We start from the raw sequence: 22,500 nt of genomic DNA on the forward strand, positions 1-22,500 counted from the left end.
GCTTATATTTTCCTTTTCCTTTTTTTTCGATATAGTGTTGAGCTCGGGTGTGTAACTTTGACTGGGCTATTAGGATTGGAGTAGGGAAAATTAGTAATCTCAGTTATTTTTTAAAATTTCAAAATACGATTTCGAGTACTAAAAATTCAAAAAATAAACGATATATGGGATGTATCTTATTTAGAAAAAGAGAGTAGAATAATCGACTGTATAAATAATATGTAACTGATATTTTATGCGACTGGAATAGTATCAACAAAAATTAGAATTAGGAAAATCGAGTTTTTTTTGTCTTCAGTCATTTGACTGGTTTGATGCAGCTCTCCAAGATTCCCTATATAGTGGTAACAAAAAGTAATGGAAATATTTATGTTCATTTGAAATAATATCGATCGAGAAATAAATTGTGAAGATTTTATTATTTAATCTAGCGATACACAAGTAAGAATAGTAAATATGTTTCTTTAGATGTTAATTAAAATTTAATTAAACGGATATAACAGAGATGCAGTATTTTTTGTCAAGTGTGCCGCAAAAGGAAAAAATAAAAATTAGATTTTGTGGTCAAGGACACACGTCGCAGACAGCAGTTTTGTCGATTTCGTAATACCGGCTAGAATTTGTCAACAAATGTGAACTTACCAACGAATTACACACGCAAGATTATTGTTAATAATAATAATGGGTGGGGAAGACGATGTTACCAATCTATCGAGCATTTCTGTTCGTGAGGCGAGTACGTAAGTTTCGGTTGTGCAGTGTAAATGTTTTGTTATCGATAAATCATTGCGCTAAGCTCTTTACAAGATTTACGTTATATAAATATTTTATTTAATTCTTACTTACGGTTCGCGGCTGTTTCTGGATTGCCGGAATATAATAAAAAAAGGTAAAATTAGATTTTATTATTTTTGTATTTGCGAATGTAATGTGTATTCGATGCAGAGTGTAATATTTTCTGTTGTCTTATGTTCTTGTAGCGTAAATGTTATTTACCGTATTGTTTTCCTTTATTATAGTTGACGCGTAAACTCTTCTTGCGATTCTGGTATATAATTATAAATTTAACAAACTTTAAATAGCGTTTATGCGATTTATTATGTTTTTCTTTTATCTTACGTAACCGCTACCCGATCAGACCATCAGGAAACGATAACGAAAAGACTTTAAGGAACAGGAACGTATCTCACCGACCCCAATAATAGTAAAATTTTATATAGAAATAACCCACTACTTTACGCAAGAAAGAGTTGCAGGAATCCAGATTTTTAGACGTTAGCGAATTAAATTTTTATAAGGCTCGTATTTATGTATTGTATTGTAATCAGCAGCTCCCGGGTATTTTTGGGTGAAGGAGGAGTTAGTATTTAGCATATGCAAGCGTATTCCTGGAATAGTAGTAATTCTAACAGATATTACGTTAAAGTCTAGGTTTTTTATTTTTATTTAATTCTTGCACTAACTACATAGCAGTGACTGAGATGCGCAGAGCAGCTTGGCGCATCACGTGTCCCCTCTGCACCAATAGCAACAGAGTACGGAAGCGCAGCTGGCCTGGCAGCACACGCACACACACACACACACTTAACGAGAAAGATGGCGTCATCTTAGTAGCTATACGTCATTTATTATAAACATTTAAATGGCTATTAAAAATTAATATTAAAATTAAAAACCGTAAAATTCTACAATAAATCACAGAATCGTCCTAAAATTGATCAAATCACTTGAAAATGTTCACAGAAATATACTCTATGTCCTAATACTAATCGAGTAAATATTTAATTAATAAATATTTAATAAAAACAGAAAACTGAGGGACGCGAAAACACGTGGTTTTAATACGGCCCTCTTACCTAAAATATATCCTTCTTTACACGTGAAAAATATATTGTTTTAAACGGTTAATTACTTAAGAGTTAAAAACTACATGAAGTTAATAAACGAACCCGTAATTTAAATGTAAATCGGAAAAACAAATAAAATAAATTCGCGTGATGTACACATTATTAAATATATAATCAACTTTTTAATTTAACCCTTAACTGGGCCCGCAAAGGGTAATCTTACCCACGAGTGCGTGGGGTCGCTTTCTTTCATTAATTAAAATTTTATTGGGGGCTATAACTCTGGAACCGATGAAAACAAGTACCGCTTACGATATATCGTAGAAAACCTCTCGATCAGAGCTTATTACTGCAGTTAAGAAAAAGTCCAAAATCCAATTTTTTTAAATATTGGCTTTTTTTGGACGCTTTTGGTTCATCCGATTGTAATCAAAAGGGGAGGTGCACAACTAGATCTTTTACAACAGTTTTAAATCCAAAATTCCAACATTCTACGGCTAATCGTTTTTGAGCTACGCGAGGTAATTACGTACGCACATACATATGTACAGACGTCACGCAAAAACAAGTGAAAATGGATATTTCCGTTGAAATCTGAAAACCGAAATTATTCGCGATTACAATACTTCCTTTTACGTAAAAATAAAAGTTGTAAATTATAAGTAAAAAATAACTAAAACACTTAATATATCTTATCGATCCTAATAACGGTAAAATTATATAAATAAATAACCCACAGTATGCGATAAAAATCGCGGGCATCCAAAATTATATAATGAACTAAGTTTTGATTAGTCTCGACGCACAGAATTTTATATAAGTTTAAAAACATTAGATTTAGCTAAAATTAATTTGTCACCTGTTAAAAAGAAAAAAAAAATTATTACTACTGAAATATCTATTAGAATTTTGTTATCGCTTGTAATTTTAGTAATCGTTAATTGTGTAATGTAATGTAGAATATTTAAATAAAGATCACTCGCTACCAGAAGAACGTTTATATTATTTTAAAAAAAATGTATTTTCAACGGAAAATGTTAACACACTTAAAAAGCGCGTAACATTTTTTAATAATAAATAATAGAATCCGTATTTATAATTTTTCAGATTTTTCTTTCAGCGGTAAATCTATTGGTTCTCTGATGTGTGTAATTTTCACGCGAATAAATAACAACAGACTTCGATTTTTCAAAAGGGGTGAAGGAAGGTAAAAAAAAAAAAAATTGCCCCTGCCTCCGGTTAATTTACTAAAAAAACATAAATAAAAATAATAAATTTAACGAGATACGATGTACTGCCACCTCCACGATTAAAAGAACCGAGCCAGGTTGAAACATAAAGTTCGATTGTTTTATAAATATTTCCGTTTGATATGCAGATTTCTTTAATTTCTAAGGCGCTATAAACATTTTATAAAAACTCGGAATTCGCAAGCAAAGAAATCTACTTTTTTGCACAGCTCAAATTTATTCGTTATTACGGGCAATTTTTCTTGAAATAGATAAAAACAAATTACGCCTTCCAAAAATTTACTAAGAATTTTTCAAAAAATAACATTTCAACGGATATAAAATTTATTTTATTACGCAAAAATAACAAAAAAACTTAAAATATGAATCCGATTTACCTATCTTAAAATAATAATCGCAATCTTGACGGGTAATTTACAAATAATATCTAATTTTTCATCTAAACTATTACAACCAGCTCGTACAATATTTATCGTTAAAATTACGGCTTGTAAACATTACAATTACTTTCTATTTTAACTTTAACTTCATTGTAATTACGGCAGCTATCCTATTAATTTTGTTCGTAATTCTAACCTAATTTTATTTTCCGAATTTAGAAATAATTGCAAATAAAATTACAGTTTACTCGCAGACGTTAAGAAACCGATGAAAACGTTATTAATATAACACGATGGTGGATAAATTGAGAAAATGAAGACGGAAATGATTATAATTTTATAAGGAATACGTTACCGTTCGTAATTTCAAAGAAAAATCTGTTGTTTAATTGAAATCCATCCAAATCGTTTTCGGTAAACCGACCGGGTGTTGCGTGCTGAACGGATTTTGATGTCGGTTTTGCTTGCATTGTTTTATAAAGGTGTGATATTTGTTTGATACGTTTACGACCGTCGCCTATCAGTTTTACGTACCTGTAGTTTACAGAAATAAAAACGCCACTAACTCAAAGATGGAAATCTTCTTTTAATTTACGGTTATTATCAAAACGATATCCACCTTTCCTTTTCCTGATTGGAATGAGTTAATCGATCTATGGATGTATTATGGATTTATTCTACCGAATGTTTTTTAAATCCCGTTAAAAAACGTAATAAATCTTTTAAAATGTTTAAAATTTCTACATCCGTTTATTGAATATAACGGAATAAGTAACGAAACGTTAATTATGTTTTAAGCACGATCTGAAGCAGAGTTCCAAAAATTTTAAGAAACTACGTTAACTGAATAAATTATCGTAAAATACGGTAAAAAATAAGAAATTATGTATTACTCGTATTTTAAAAGTTATGCATATAATTTCTTAAAAATATTGTTGCCTTTCTAGTATTATTATGGGGATTAAAAATTCCACAGTAGGAATAAATGTACATTTTTAACGTGGATAACCTATATATATATATATATATATATATGTCTGATACGAGATAGTAATAGCGTATATAAGTAATTTAAGTGTTTATTGTGGCGATTTTGAAACCGGGATAAAGTTGTACATATTTATTATGCAGCATTTGTATGCTTTTTATATTTAACAAATGTAAAAAAATATTGTGTTCTTGTGAAATAGTTTTCTCATTTTCGAGGTTTATTTATTAAATCGCTCGCTAATTTAGGTAACTTATATTGGATTTTACTATAAGTTTCATTAATTTTTTATACTGTATTCACTTCTCTGTACAGCGTTTAAAAACAGCTGTCAAAAATGGGAAAATAGAATACGGGTAGAGTTGAAATTTAATAAAAATAAAATGTTGATACCAGTATTTTTAATAATATTCTTTTTTTTTTCTCTTTCCGCAGGGGGAGGAAAAAGCTCTGCCAGCCGCCGTCACGCCAGCACTAATGGCAGTGCGGGGTTCTCCCCCGCTAAAAATCCTGCCCCCCTATCCTGCAGGGCCCGGATCTAAGCCATATGATATGTACAGTCCCTGCATGATCACACAGGCACTCTACTATCCGAATCCGTATGACCGAAAGGCGTCCCCAGGGGGCGATCGAGGAGCGACGACTCCCGAAAACATCTATGTCCAGACAGGAGCCGGGTAAATTCGTAGCCTGTGTTACCGTGCTTTCGCTCCGCCCAGTTCCTGACGTCGCTTAATAATATTCTCAGTATGTACTGTTTTGATACGGCGTAAACAGTTTAACAAATATGTAACGTTAGAATTATAAGTAAATATGAAAAATTAAGTAATTTCAGCGATTAACATTTCTAGACCGATAACGGAAAAGTTTATTTCGTCGAAATATAGTTCAAATATAATTTAGGCAGACCAACAGGTCCTTTCGCCAACCGCGCGAGAAACCGAAAAAAGGATATTTTTATCCCTTTATAGGGGATTGAATAATACCGGAAAATATGTTCGCTAGGAAACATTTCTGCCCTTTGAATAAAATTTTGAGATACAGGACCTTAAGGTCCATATCTCCTTGCCTGGTACAGCTATCGTGACAAATTAATCGCCGTCACGTACAAAAAATCATCGTGCCGATTTCATCCAAATCGGTCCATCCGATCGAGAGATACCCGGTTTCTGGAATTCTTCATCGCTGAAATCGTGTCGTTTGGTTAGAAACAGACATGAACGGTAGCGGTTCGTAGCTAAATTTAACGAGGTTGATTTTCTTAGCCTTTTCAAGGCCGCGGTTAAAGTTTTCTGTAAAATAAAAGAACCGAAAACAAGAATGAATCGATAGCAGAAAGCAGGATAATAATCTAATTCTACACTTTATTACATTCAAGAATACGGCCCACCGTTTCTAAGCATATTACGCTTAAAAGGCCTATTCGGTTTAATCGAATAAATAATAAAATGTCAACAGATAATATTTTTTTAGTAATATTAGGCGATAAAATCTCCGCTTAAAAACACTTTACTCCAACGGCGGTTAATTTCAATTTCTATGTACGCAGAAACAAATACGTTATTAGTTTTTACTAATTATCTTCTCTTTAGCCCTTCTGATTTGGCGATCAAAGTGCCCTTGCTTTCAGCAGTCTTCTGATCGCTACTGAAAAGACAAATAAACACTTTCGCATTCCTTCCGCAGATGATCGAATTAGAGAAGTGAACGAAAAAGGAAGTTTCCGTAAACACGTGGCGTAAAAGAAAACTATTTTCCGCCGGCACGCCAGGGTGGGCTCTACGGGAGCGACTGTTTTCTCTTCCTGGCAGTTTCCTATGTGCGCATGCGCACAACAGCTAAACACAACGCCGCTGGAACTGTGAAGCGCACAATTCCGTACAAAGATTTTCGTATCTTTTTCATAAACTGGGGGATGGCTACTGACATTAAGCTTAAGGATTATTATATATTTTACAAGTATAAAGAAAGAATTTAAGAAAAAAAGGACTCGTTATAATAAATTCTATCGATAATATTAAACGAAAACAGGTGGTGCTGGAGTCCACAGTGCCTGTACGCGAGCCGCCGCTGGTCATAAAACACAAAGATTTTCAAAAATCCAGACACGCAAAATTTGAGCCGTATTATTATTAAGTTTTTGTATTTAAAAAAAAGGAAATTATATTCATTATTTATGAATATTTTCTTAAAAAATAAATCGCAATAGACGTAAGATTTAAATCGTAATGCGTTTCTGAAATACGATAATCACAAGGATAAGAATTTTTTTGTCTTGAAATATCAATTCCCGGGCGTTTAACTTTAATATGACGAGATAGATTACTAGTCGTCACACCGGCATATGGTACTGATCTACGGCAAAGATTACACAAAGCTTTTCCAGGGCTTGCTTCAGAAATGCAAGTCCAGATGCGACTTCTTTTTCTGCAGCTAACGTTTATAACTTTAGAAACAAATTATTCTTTTATAAAAATACTTATAAAATATCTACTTATGTACGATTTAAAAAATAGAATACCGATAAATCATTTAGAAAAAATCGGCTTCTGAATATATAAACTGAAAAAAAAAAAAATAGTTAAGTTTCAGTACGTCGATGAAAAATTTTGTTTCCATGTTAAACTATAAAGCCTTTTTTTCTTAATATTTGTACTTCATTAAAAATAATACTTCATTTTTCGGATCAAGTTACGAGAATATATCCGATAAATAGATATATAAACACATAAAAACAAGTTGTAATATTAAACGTATTTCCATCTGTCCTTAAATAAGAAAAATAAATTTGTTGAAATTTTTTCTCTCAGGATGAAAGCTTTTTAATACACAAACAAAAAAAAATCTTAATCTTTTACTAAATATATTGTAATGTAAATCGAAACTAATAATTTTTATTTTCCATAGCTGTACGTAGAACAATCCAAAAATTCAGTTTAAATATCTCTTTTAACCGTTATCTTTTATTTATTTAACTTATAGCCTTTTTAAATCGAATAAATAGCAAGCTCGTTTTAATTTTCACAAGGGTTGTTATTTAATTGATACGACGTAAAGTAGCAGCAAACGAAAAATCTGTCATAATAGAATGAAGTTAACATTAAAACTATTCTAATGAGATATTTATTAAGGGGCTGATTGAGGTCGCTGAAGGAAAAATATTTAACGATTATAATCGACTACGTATAATATAATCTTTTCTTTTTCTTCTTTACAATCTTTTATAATCTTTGCTGATGATATAATTAACGGTAACTCCGGTAAAGATTCCTTGGTACTAATTATAATATCGTTACGTGTAACAAATTTCAAACTTAATTGACCCACCGGGTTGGTTTAGTGGTGAACGCGTCTTCCCAAATCAGCTGATTTGGAAGTCCAGAGTTCCAGCGTTCAAGTCCTAGTAAAGCCAGCTATTTTTACACGGATTTGAATACTAAATCGTGGATACCGGTGTTCTTTGGTGGTTGGGTTTTAATTAACCACACATCTCAGGAACGGTCGAACTGAGAATGTACAAAACTACACTTCATTTACACTCATACATATCATCCTCATTCATCCTCTGAAGAATTATCTAAACGGTAGTTACCGGAGGCTAAACAGGGGGAAAAAAAATCTTTACACGAAAGAATTTTTGTTAAAAAGATTGTTTAATTTACTCTTATTTTATTTGAATAATACAAACAAAGAATAAAACCACTGCAAATTATCGTTTCAAAAATTGTATTAATATTAAAAAAGTAAATAAAACTTATTATTTAATCAGTAAAAAGTAATAAAAAGATTTACATTGGATGCGTTACAAGTGCCTCCGGTAGTTACCGGAGGCTAAACAAGAAAAAGAAAGAGGTTAGGTTAAACTGTGTGTTGGCTCGAGGCTTTAATTATTTTTTATAAACATTACCCCAGACACACAGATGAAATTACTAAAAAATAATAGGGTTCTATGTTACCTAATAGTAACCCTAAAAAAGTAAATAAAATTTACGCGTCATAATGTTTCAAACAAATACATAAAATTAAACGAAGTAATAATAATACTTATAATAATAATAATAATAATAATATTTTAATTATTTATATAATTTAAAAATATATATTTACCCGTCGATTTCCGTGGTGGAGTGGTAGCATCTCGGTTTTTTATCCGGAGATCCCGGGTTCGAATTCCCGTCAGGCATGGCATTTTTATACGCTACTAAATTCCATTTCCATATTCCTACACATAAGCTTCTCTATAAATCGTCGTAGTAAATTAATTCATGAAATAAAAAAATAAGTAATTTAAATAAATAAAAATAAAAAAAGAAAGAAATTTTATCTGTAATAGTAATGCATAAATCTTAAAAAAATCCGTTTTATAATGTTATTTTATAAAAAGGTAGTCAGTCGGTAAATATATCTCGAGTAACCGACCCAGAGTTAAACACATGATGTAAAAACAGATGTATGTAGACAGCTACGGGCTTGAACGAATGTACGCGGAAATTAACGAACGCCGGTTTGAAGAATTTAACCTTCCTAAACGCTTGTTGGTCTGTCAAAACATTACTGTACGTTTTATTAAATCTTGGTTTCGTTTGAAACATTATAAATTGGTATTATTATATTTATTATAATGTGAAATATTATTCAGGTATTCAGGAATATGTTTAAGAGTAGTATTACTATTAATTTGTGATTAAAACTAATAATTAAAACCAAACTTGTATGTAAGGTAAGTACAAAATCAATTGGGTTTTGACAAAAGTTCAATGCAGCAAATTACCTAGTTTATATATATATATATATATATATATTGTGTGTGTGTTTTATATATAAATAACCTTTATTTATCCACATGTTGATTACAATTAGTAATACTAGATGAAATGTTTCTTACAAATAAATATTAGTACATAAAATAACTTTTTCTATACTGTCATCCACATTTCATTTTAGTTATATTTGTAAATCTTGTAAAATATTTTAGTGTAACTGTTCATTTTAAAAAAATCTTGTACTAAGCTTTTAATATTTTCTTAACTTACACTTTAAGTATAAATATAGTCTATGTAACGTACATTTCCTATTATAATGCAATTCTTAAATATATTCTAATGTATAATTTACTCTTTTCTCTTAAAGTGTACATTACAATATGTTCGACGAGTAAATAATAAGCAACCCTCCATGACCCAGTGATATGTATGACATGTAAATGAGGTGACTTAGGCTGACAATTCCCGAGACCTGTGGTTAATTGAATTTCAACCAAGTATTCTGGTATTTACTATCTACTTAATTTCATATAAAAGTAGCTAACTTTTACTAGGCTTTGAATCTCATAACCTTTGACTTTGAGAATCAGCTATTAAACAACTGATTTGTGGTGAGTTAATCAGCTCTGTGGGCTATCCAATATGAGTTTTTATACGGTAATTTAAAAAAGAAGTTTACACAAATTATATATTTGTAAGTACACAATATTCAAAATAATTTGTTTACAAATTCTCATAACAGATTTTTAATCACGTGTAAAATATTCTAATGTGCATATACTTTGGATCTAAATTTCTTTCATTCTACCAAATCGTTTAAATGGAGAAAATTATCATATTTTTTTGGAAACTCTCCAATTAAGAGGAAATATGTGGTTTCACCACGATGGAGACCCAGCACATTTCAGTCAGTTGGTATCAGATTTCAATAAATCTTGTTTTATATATATATATACACACATATAAAAAAACATGACGTAAGTCATTCATAATGAACGCCCATTAAAAACTACTGAAGATCGTGACGGGAAACACAAGTAAACCAAACAACACGAACGAAGTGCGATCTTCGTTCGTGTTGTTTGGTTTTATATATATATATATATATATATATGTGTGTGTGTGTGTGTGTGTGTTTTTCTGTGTGCGTGTGTTATGCTACCATTTGTTCCTGTTGCGTTCATACTGTTATATGTTTTATAAGTCCGATTCTTTGAGAGAATAAATACGTATAAAATTCACTGGAGCGAATATTTGTCAGATAAATGTATTTCTCTTATTTCATATATATATTACATACACACAAATACACACTCATACTCACAGTGCAAAAAAAATAATCCTTGTTCCATGAAATTAAAAGGAAATTTTAAATAATAATGCCCTTTAAACATTAAATAACCAATTTTTTTATTTGGGCTGAACATAAACCACAAGATAAAATTAATCTTGTTTTATGAATGAGTATAAAAATTGTAATAAATTTACAAATTAATACCATTAAATGATTAAAAAAAAAAAAAAATTAAAAATGTATGATTAATGTAAAAATATTATTAATTTTTAACAACATAGAATGTGATGTTGACAACACATGATTTTATGTACGCCTATTAAATTACACTTACACTTTTTTTAAATGTAAATACGTAAAATTTTATCTCATTAATAATTGTAGATATTTTTTCTTTTTCTTTTGCTATTGATTTATTATTCATCGTAATTTTTTTTTTTATAATGAAAGGTTAATAATTATTAATAAATTTAAAAAAAATTAAAAAAATGTAGATGAAAAAGGAGATTTTAACCTATGTGCTTTCCTCTTTCAAATATTTCATTAATTAAAATTTTTTTTGGCTATAACTGGAACAAATGAAAATAAATACGATTTACGATATATCGTTGAAATCCTTTCAATGTGGGCTTATTACTATAGTTAGAAACAAGATTTTGGTCTTTTTTGGACACTTGGTTCAGTGGATTGCAATCAAAAGGGGAGGTGCACAACGAGATGTTACAACAGTCCTAAACACAAACTTTTAACGTCCTACGGCTAATCGTTTTTGACTTATGCCAAATACTTAAGTACATACGTACGTACAGACGTCACGCCGAAAGTAGTCAAATTGGATTCAGGGATGGTCAAAATGGATATTTCAGTTGAAATCTGAATATCGAAATTTTTCGCGATCACAATAATTTCTTACTTCGTACAAGGAAGTAAAAATGAACTAAAATTAAAACGGGTATTAAGAAACTATTTTTTTATGCATTTTGAATTATTTATTTATTATTAACAAAATGGATCACTTTTTACGGTTTTTTTTATTTTTTAAGATAAATTCTCTCTAATGATAATCTTATAAGTTTTTTCGGAAATATTTATTAAATGGCTTTTTATTGTAATTTTTTTAATGTAAAAATACACAATATATATATAAACCGATCGAGAATATTTTTCATTCTATTTTCCTGGCATAGATCTAAAGGTATACTGCAAGAAGGAAAAGTATGGTTATCAGTCAAAAATGGGGTATGGTTTTTTTTTAAATTTCTCGAAGTTTTATGTCTGAGGAATCCCAAAAAAGAAAAGATAAAGTGTTTTGTGGGGGGGTGGGTAAGTAAATTTCGTACTTATGAACGTGTGAAAAAAAAATCATTTTATTCCATTGTTAGTTGCTTTTCAAAAAAAAGAAAAAGAAAAAGAAAAAGGTTTTGAATCAGCATGCCGGTTCAAAATTTGGATTTTTTGTTTGCGCTTTAATATGAGGTACATAGTAGCAGATCGTTTGGTTTCGCTATTACAAAGAGACGGTTCACTATTGTCTACTAATAGACTTACTGAATTTGAACCTCTGTTCTGCTGTGTCAAACATTAGACGTAATAACAACTTCCTGATAGCCGTGCGTGATGACTCAATCCGCCACTGTTACCATCTATACAATGTTTATTGTTCGTTTATTTATTTATTTTTTCGATCGATGAAATAATTCACCGCAAAATCTTACAAAGAAACTTCTAAAGCGGGAACGTGAAAATGGAAATTTGTAGCGTATGAAAAATACCGTATCTGGCCGGGATTAGAACCCGGTACTCTGAATGAAAGGCCGAGACGGTACCGCTCAGCTAGGGAAATCGAGTAATTAATTATATTTTTCACTTTTAAGTCGGTTCAGCTATTAATTACGTTTTGATTGTTTTGTTATACGTTTACCATAACTAGGCGGGAATTCAACCCACGACTTTCAGTGTAACAGGGGGAGCAGTTCTTTTCCCGTTGTTGCAATTTTCATTCGTTTTACTTATTTAATTTTAAGTATTTAGTGATATGCGATATCAAATTTCTATGCGCGCGCGTGCGATTGTTTTAATGTGCACTTTTGTATTAATAAAAAGTCACCTGATTTGAGTTTTGTCCGAAATGGAACATTAAATAAACGGTAACTATCAGTTCTATTTTATTTATCGTAAATACAGGGTGATTTTGGGGGAAAGGGAAATAATTTGGGAACCGATTCTAGATCTTGAAATAAAGGAAAAAGTTCACATACAAACATATGTCCGAAAACGCTTCTTTGTAAAGTTACGGCTAGCGTAGATTTCGCTCGGATTTCAGTTCCCCTGTGAAATAAGTTATACTGAAAATTTTAAGGCGTTATATAAGGGGTAAAATTGATCGTTTCTTATGTTTTTTGACCTGAAAAATAGGATAAAAAAGAAAACAGTACTATCATCCCTTATTTTCACGATATCCAGAGTAGAACAGAAAAGTTCAGTGACGAAAAACTCGTTTTTTTAGGTTTGAAGTAGAATAACTCTGTTAAACAAACTTGTAGAGTTTAATTCTGAGAAAATCGTTGTAATATACTCTATGGAAAAAAACTTTAAGGATTAGTAAAAATAAAAACAACCGTTTTCTTTTTTTTTTTTTTTTTAGTAAAATACGTTTAACCTTTGAAAAATTAAAATAATAATTTTAATTTACTTTAAAAAAAAAATACTCGCTGTGGTTTATATTTTTTACATTTAAAATAAATGTTGGAAAATTCCACCGTTGACATCGATGCACTTTTCAACTCGTTTCCTTGACGTTCCATGATGAGGGCAGCAGCACTGAGAATGCAAGCGACCAGTTCGTCACGGGCGTCTACGTTGTACACCTTTCATTTCATCCGTTCCCGTAAACAATAATCTAAGGGGTTTAAGGTTCACCGATCTAGTCGGACAATTTACCAACCCTCTACGTCTAGTCCATTTACCGCTAAATTTTTCATCTAAAAACCGTCTTACTTTATTCGGGAAACGGGTTGGTACTCCAAGTCGATAGTACATTTAGATTTGTTTCGCCGATGACAAATTTTTAAGCAAAAAAATACATCGTTTAAAAATTTCAGATAATCTCTTCCCGTGACACGTTCTAGTAAGAAAGGGCCTAATTTTTTGTCGATCGTGCCGCTTCAAACTATCACCGAAAATTATCGCCGGAAATTTGATCTGACTACAGCATGTGGGTTTCTTCACACCACCGACGTGAATTTCACGTGTTTACGCCGTTACGGATACACGTATCTTCGTCCGAAAATAGTACAAACGAGATTTAAAGGTAATTATGTTAAGTCGCTGAAAAAACTCGTCCGGCACGGTCACCCAAGCTGGAGGTGTTGTATTTTCTGGACGTGACAAGGATTCAGTCCTTGAGCGTGTAATGTCCTCCGTACTGTACTTTGTAGAATGTCGAGTGGCGTAAAAATTATTCGCGTGCTCGTTTTAGAACTAGAAAATTTTTTTTTTTCATCAACTTGTAACGGTCGGCGTTCAGATGAAACACGAGTGCTGCGAAGTGTACTACTCTCACGAAGATTATTAAATTCTACAAATCAATTTGTTGTTTGCGGTCTAAATTTATTACACTAAAAAGTTGTTTTTAATTTTCATAAATTCATTCACTTTGTTCTGTTTTGTTTTTAATAATAAAAGTTTATATTTTTTTTGTTTTTCATAGACTTCGTTTCATCAATTTTCTCAAAATTAAGTTCTCTACACGGTACATCAATAAAATTTACACATTTATCAGTCATTTAACAAAGTTATTGTACTTCAAACCTAAAAAAAACTGAGTTTTTTTTTCACGGAATTTTTCCGTTTTACGGTGGTTTTCATTAAACCTGTGGGAGATACAAATTTGAGACCTATTTATTAGATTTTTCAGGTCAAAATCATAAGAACCCATAAAGTTTACTCCTCCTATACCCCCTAAAAATTTCAACATGACCACATTTCACCGGGGAACTGAAATCCGAACGAAACCCACGCTAACCGTAACTCGACAAACAAGCGTTTTCGGACATATGTTGGTATATGAAGTTCTTTCTTTATTTCAAAATCTAGAATCGGTTCCAAACCCGTCTTCCCCCCCCCCCTTATTGAATCGCTCTCTTTGTAAATTAATGCTGTTCTAAAAAGTTTAAAAATTTAAAAAAGTGTAAATGATCGTTCTAAAAGAATAAAACAAAGTTAACTTAAAATCTATTATACCGTATTTAAAAATCTAGTAGTTTCTGAGAGTCTGTTTTTCACGCAAAAAACTACTAAACCGACTTTTCTGAAATGTTACGTAACCTGGAAGGACCATATGATTACTGCCATCACGAATGTTTCACCGTTTCAAAATTGTGGCGGATTAAATTACTTACGGTAACAACCGGATTAGGTCCTTTTCGTTTCTTGCCCTTACGTCCATAAGTTTGCAAGTTTCTCGCATGGAAATATCTCAAATAGTAGGAAATAATTTTTTACCCGTACGGAGGACAGGTAAACCGACTATAACTACTATTTTTAAGATGGAAATCGACTTTTTTGAAACCCGTATACTTCAAATTATTAAAAGTTTCGAATCCTGTACTGACCAAACTGTGGCTCTGCAGAGATTACAATACAGTGACATTTTTAAAAATTGAAGAGACTTTGATTGTTATTTGTCACAAGAAGGATAATGAACGCAGTAGGGCTAGACGGGAAGTATTCAGTGTCGTGACCGGTTAGTATTATAGATGAAAAAAGCCAGTAGCATAATATTCGTTGAAATAATTACATAATGATTAAAAGAGATCATATAAAAAGAAAATAGAGAAAAAAATTTTTAGACGTAATTATTATTTATTAAAATTTTTGGTGGTAGCTTTGAGATGAATCGCTGGAAAACATTTGTCGTTGTGGATATATACTATATTTTTGTAATATATGTTTTATATTTGTAAAAAATGTTCCAAGCGATGATGCTGAGTGTCACCTGAATTTGCGTCAGTGGTCGCAAGAACTTTGACATCAACGTTTTGCACATTGTTGTCAACGGCATTGATTTCTGTCGAACGTTCGCCTTCAGTTCATCGATATTGAGGGTTGTAACATTTGTTAAGAAGTTTATTAAGTAAGTAATATATATATATATATATATATATATATATATATGAATGTTTGTCTGTCTGTATGTCTCTAAAGCATTTCTAAACCGTTCATCCGATAGCATGAAAATTTAGGGAACGGTTGGACGCATGCCAGGGAAGGTTTCTGAATTAGTTTGGACCCGCTAGGTAGCGCTGTGGTCGAGATATTTTGAAAAATTGTATTTATGGTCCGATTTGCCTCGTATTCAGAATACGTGTTACTTAAATGGAAAGAATTATCTCTGCAAAAAATGTTCCCGCTAGTTGGCGCCGGGGTTGAGATATTTAGAAAAATTATATTTATGGACCGATTTGGTTCGTATTCAGAATATGAATATTAGTTACGTGAAAATAAATATTTTTGCAAAAACTGTACCCGCTAGGTGGGGCCGGTGTCGACATATTTACGAAACAAACAAATATTCAAATAGACTTTTTTATTCTATATATATATATATATATATATATATATATATATATATATATATATATATATATAAAAGGCATGTTCGTATGTGTGTCCGCTAAAGATAAAAAAACTAATGGACCGATTTACGCGCGGGAAAACGGGGGAAAGGTGGAAAGAGAAAAGGGGAAAACGGGAAAGGCTAAAAAGGAAACTGGGTGAGCGATGAGGGAGAAGTTGGAAAGGGAAACGGGGAAGGAGAATAAGTGAAAGGTAAAATTTGTGAAGTTCAGATTTTTAATTTTTTTATCAAATTTTCAATTGTGTAACAAATTTATCAAATTCTCTCTCTCTCTCTCTCTCTCTCTCTATATATATATATATATATATATATATATATATATATATATAGCAATAGCGAAGCATTGCCGGGTCTACTGGTATTTTAATAAAAATTAAAAAGCAAAAATTGTAATTATGGAGTAACAGATTTCATTTGCTCGCGGTGTGTGTGCGCGTGCGAAATCTTGCATTACTGATAAAGACATTACACAAGATTGAACATTAGATTTGATTAAATAATAGAAAGCTTCATCAACCCCATCTGTATCACCGGTATATGAGATCATTCTAGTTTTGAAGGTATTTTTATTTATTGTAATACTTCATTTGTGCTAGATTTAAAAAAAAATCAGTTGATTAAAGCGAAATGTTTAATGATAAATAAATTTAATAAAACAAATTTCTTACAGTAACAAATGCTTTAATAAAATAAATAAAAAAAATAAATAAATAGTTCAAGAGTTAATGATAAAATAATACAATAACATAATTTATAAAATTGTATAGTTTATACGGTGACAGAGGACTTTATCTAAGAGGAATTTTAGAGGTAAATCTTTTTTTATTTAATTTTTTTGGGATGAGGCATAAGTAAAAACTTCTGTCAGTCTAACTAATGCGTCGAGGGGGGAGGGAAAGACGGGGGTTTAACAAACGCAGGTGGCTTCCTTCGCTCTGATTGGCTACCGTCAGACAGTACTGATCAAGCGTTGTACAATTCAAATACAACCGTAAACATGTGTACATGTGTGTGTGTGTGTATTGCCGTGCAAGTAAAAACGTTAATATAGACGTTTTCTTATAAAGACATTTCTTATATAGACGTTCGATATAATTAAATTAAATCAAGATTTGTCGATTATTTTATATTTATTACATTTTATTTAAAATAATAATTAATCACCCTAAATTTTATTAAGTTTAATAAAAATATTACGATAAAGTTTATCCGTTTTGTAAAGTAATTTACAAAAAAAAAAGATTCTAATTTTACATAAAAAGATAACATTTTCCATTTTTATTCACAATTTGACCTCGTAATACCCTACACGTGTATTTTAACGAGCGAAGAATATGGTCGATGAAATTAATGAGTTATTAAAAAAAAGTGAAATTTTTGCCCAGAATCAAACCCGAGACCGGTAGATTTAGCAGCCAACATGCTAACAACTATATCGACTGATCGATAAGTTTTTAATATGATAAAACGTTATAAACTTATTTATAAAATGAAATACAGCATTAAAGGGTAAAAAAATGAATATGTAAAACTTGTAATTAACTCGATTATATTTAAGGTTCTAATAATAAAAGTAAGAGACGTCCACATAAATACAACAATGTTGCTTTAGACGCTATAAGCGACCTACTTTATGTAATCCTTTTATGTTTATAAGAACAGAAAATATAATGTTATTTAATTCTTCAACAAACATCAACTAAACCGTTTGCCGACTGATCTCCTAAATGGAATCTTCCGGAAGGTCCCGGGTTCGCCGTTGGAATTTTTAACTTAATTTAATATAATGTACGTTATAGATTTAATTATTTATCAAAATATGAGTTATGTTGCAGCATGTATATAGTGAAACGTTTAGCGTAGTCTGTCGGAGAGGAAGGGCGGTGTTACCTCGACAGCATCACGGCTACCAACGGTTGATAAGTCGCTCCACATTATCTTTATTAATGCTGTTCCTTACACATATTAGTACCTAATACATTTTTATATTTATTTATTTGTATCGGCAATAGACCGACATCCGGTTCGTCACTTACGTTTATTTTCAATTTTAATAAAGCGTATATAAAAGCCAATTCTGACCGGAATTCGAACCCAGAACTTTCTGTCTACCAGTAGTACTACCTACAATTCTGGTATCTTTTGCCATAATAATAACTAACAGACTTACTACAGGGCTTTAATGAAACGCTCCTGTAACCAGACGGATAAATGAATGATGGACTGTATCGAGCGGTGACCCGTACGAACTTATAAGCTACGCATCTGTTGTCTATGCTGTAATATAAAAAAAAATGTATAAAATGCAATATAAATGTAATGTAAAAAAAATAAATACTTCATTTCATTTTGTTTGAACAAAATTTTATTCCAATAATACTAGTATAAAGGATCCTTTAATTAAAATAACTAACAAAAGTAAATTTATTTGAAAATATTCAGCGATTTACAAAGTAAATGTCCATGAACTGGTAAAATGATTATTTTCTATTTTGTATGAACCGTTTAAAACGGTTTACTTTAGAGAAATATAAATGTTTAAATTTTATAACCGATTTATTTAAAACTTTTCTCGACCTCTGTAAATATTAATTTTATAATATCGCTGTAGGTGGTTAAAGTAAATATCTCTCTCTCTCTCTCTCTCTCTCTCTCAGAGAGAGAACCACTGAGAGAGAACCACTCTCTCTCTCTCTCTCAGAGAGAGAGAGAGAGTTATGTATAACTCTATATATATATATATATATATATATATATACATATACATATACATATACATAAGCATTGCCGGGTCTGCTAGTATCAAACAAGTATGAACACAGTGGTCACGTACAAGTGACCACTGTTGAAATCATTACATATAATAGCGTCTGTTTTTTGCTTTGACTACTGTCACTTTTGAAATTTCTTTTTTGTTTAGCACAAGCGGCAGTGTAATTATAAAAAGAGTTTTACTTTAGAGTACATATATCTTATATACATAACTCTTGTACGAACAAATACAAAAAAAAACACATGTTACTATTAGATCTGTTATAATTTTCTTTTTCTGTCGTAGAGTATGCTCAGAGCAGAGAATGAAATAGCACGTACCTCACTCGATCGCGTTGCAAGTAAGTTTTTAATTTATATTTTGCATTGATTTTATGTTTATTATGATAATACTAACCAAAAAACGAAACAAAATACACACTAGAACCGTTTAAAAATTGCCTTCTAACTGTTGTAAATGTTTTGCAGATTAATTCGACAAAGAGTAAACGGTAACGGCCAGCAATGTCTGTAATCCCGTCTGCCATCATGTTCTTCTGTAGGGTGCCGACAAAGCATCAGTTGACAAACGCTGAAACCTGTCGTGCACTCGCTTAAACCCTTACGAATGTTGTACGATTAGTTTTTTCTGGTAGAAGGAAGAACAGAGATCTGCCAGTGACTTTCTTTGTCGTGAAATGTAGACGTTAGTGTACAACTGAATTGTCACGATGCTTACACAAATAAATAACATTATTTACGTGTAAAATTTAAATAGAAGGAAATAAACTCGTAAAATAAGAACGGTACATACCAAAATTGCACGTAAAAATCAAAATATTATAGTTTAATGAATATACATTACAATTAATTATTTTCTGGCACTTGGGGTAACGTGACAGGTCCTTTCAGTCGTGCAAGAATTTATTTAAATTATTCAAACGTTTCGTATTTTATCCATAATTTTTTTTTCTTTTAAAAGTATACGCAAATTTCATATTTTTTATTTCGGTTTATATTTTTGATAATTCATTTCGATGACAATTCATGAGAAATAGTCGTGTGTCTTTCAAATATTACTCGCTACGCTCTTAAAAATTACAGACGACTTCGATCAAAATTTTTTTGAATGTTTAGGATGTCGAGAAACAACTTGGAACGGTAACCGCATTCGTATGATTTTTGGTCAGGTAATCTTCCGAGACGAATTTGAATTTTCGGTTTTCAAATTTTAAAAAGTAGTTGAAATAAGTAAGTCATAACAGACTGAAACAAAAAAATGCTCTAGTTAATTTTCAAGGGCAAAAAGTATGTTATATAAGATATACGTGCATGCTGCGGTTAGACATGGAGAGGGAAGGCAAGACGATTTGCTGCGAGTTGATGGTTTAACTTTTAACTGTTTTACAGTTGCAATTCTGCTACGGTATAGAATAGGACTTTTTATTATATAGTTTTAGAAGTTCAAAACGCGCGCGCACACACACACACACACACACACACACACACACACACACACACACACACACACACACACACACACACACACACACACACACACACACACACACACACACATACACACATATACACACATATACACACATACACACACACACACACACACACACACACACACACACACACACACACACTTTAAGAAAATTAACTAGAAAAATTTGTATATTTTGTGAATGCATTTTTAAATATTATTAAGAATTCAAGATTAAGTTGTACGGAATATAGTGATTAAATTTTTTAACCTAGAAAAACAAAACAAAACAAGTTTGTTTTTATTAAGACTTATTGAACGGCAATTTAATGAGTGAAATTCAAAAATTTATTAAACCTCATGATTAATAAATCAAAAAATTTACACGTTCTTACTTTTACTGTGCTAGTAAATAATTGTTATAATTATGCCCAAGCTGAATTCAATGATATTTTTAATTAGCTGACAACTAATACATTATTACTTATCGATCTTGTTTTTGTTTGATATTAATAATTTTTAGCTGACTTAAAATAATCTTAATTCCAGAAATAATTTGTTGTAAACACATCATAATTAAAAATTTATATAAATTTTTCAATCTCTTAATAAGATTTAGAAACAATTTTATTCTGTTTTATTATTAATTATCATATATATTTTTTGAACAAACAGTGGCAAAACGTGTGTGTTTCAAGCTATATAATTTTTTTTATTATTATTAAATTTCTTATATGTAAAATGATGAATAATTTCTTTTAAAGTATTTATGATGCCATCTACCGATCTCAATTTCACTTTCGTCGTTAACGTTTTGGTGTATGTACGTGGGTTTATAATGATGAACTTTTTTTATAGAATATTCTAGAAAAATAACTGTTGAACACAATTTAGGACGTTATTTAAAGTAAGTAATAACTTTATTACTCTTATATATATATATATATATATATATATATGAAACATAGATTTGGTAATTTTTTTTTTAAGCTAATAATACTTAATTAAAGAGGAGTTATTAAATTTTAGTTAAACGAGTTGAAAATGTAATCGGATAATTTTAGAAACCTTATTATCAGGATTCTTAAACTGTTATATTTTGTAAGAGTTATTGATATGTAGGATGATTTTTATATCTTATTAAGGTCTATTCTAACATTTAATTTTATTTAATAATAATTTTCAGACATACATTTTATTTAGTAAAAAATAATGCATTTTACATTAACTTGATTAACCAATATGGCGGCGTTATTTTTATAAAATTAGATTTTATATAGGAACTGCAATGAGTTTTGAGATCTAAAAAACAAAATACTTTATCCTTTTAAATGACCCTATGAGAATTGTTTTGATTTTAAGTTTTGTAACAATACATATATAGCGGGTACTGAATAGCAAATCTAAATATTTTAAATTGACAAGAAAAAATTTGTCTAGGCATGTTTAGCCTACTTTTTAAAAGCTGTTCTAATGAAGCACAGAATGCAGTTGTTTCTCTCTACTATACTATTTTATAGGAACTAAAATTGAATTTTCATACGAATGTAAATGAAAATATTAATAATTATACAAAACTATTTTCTGGCACAAAAATATATTGAAAAATACTTCAATTTGATTATACTTGAAAATTACAAATACTTGAACATTTGAATCTGCTTATTTTTATGACTGCTGAAATAAAGTATACTTTAGGAAACGATTGCTTTCATAACTTTTTTTATGTATTTAGTTTAAAATTTACATCGCATAGTATTTTATCAGAATTATTCTGAAAATTTATAATTACTTTCTTTATCATAAGAAGAATGGTACTTAAATGAAAAAAAAAAGTACTAAACCAGACAATAAGACCAGTGGAGAGTTGCCAGGTGAATTTGCCGTAATTTCAGTTATAAATGATTTTATTACTTCATACTTTTACATACATTTTTGTCTAATCTTTGGTTTTCATTCTGTATAAATGACCATAAAACTGAAATCTTCTTTCTCAGATTAAGAACCTTAAATTTTACTGTACATTTGTAAATTTCTATATTACTTTTCAATTTATAAATTTCATCTACATATTTTTGTCCGTGAGTTTTCTTAAGA

General features: G+C 30.6%; 1 long non-coding RNA gene across 4 annotated transcripts in view; it reads left to right on the forward strand.

Moving 5' to 3' along the window:
• The first annotated feature begins 707 nt into the window (after nucleotides 1-707).
• LOC142324943 (uncharacterized) overlaps nucleotides 708-22,500 on the forward strand; it is a 39,307-nt gene continuing 17,514 nt past the window's right edge. Inside the window, exons 1-2 of one of the 4 annotated variants that reach the window (XR_012756448.1) lie at nucleotides 708-889; nucleotides 19,219-19,273. This is a non-coding gene — a long non-coding RNA (uncharacterized LOC142324943). Of the gene's footprint in view, nucleotides 890-19,218; nucleotides 19,274-20,340; nucleotides 21,311-22,500 lie in introns of those variants that run through there. The other 3 variants (XR_012756446.1, XR_012756449.1, XR_012756447.1) reach the window with 3 other exon arrangements.

This window comes from Lycorma delicatula, chromosome 5 (genome assembly GCF_047948215.1).
Source record: "Lycorma delicatula isolate Av1 chromosome 5, ASM4794821v1, whole genome shotgun sequence".
Classification (NCBI taxonomy): domain Eukaryota; kingdom Metazoa; phylum Arthropoda; class Insecta; order Hemiptera; family Fulgoridae; genus Lycorma; species Lycorma delicatula.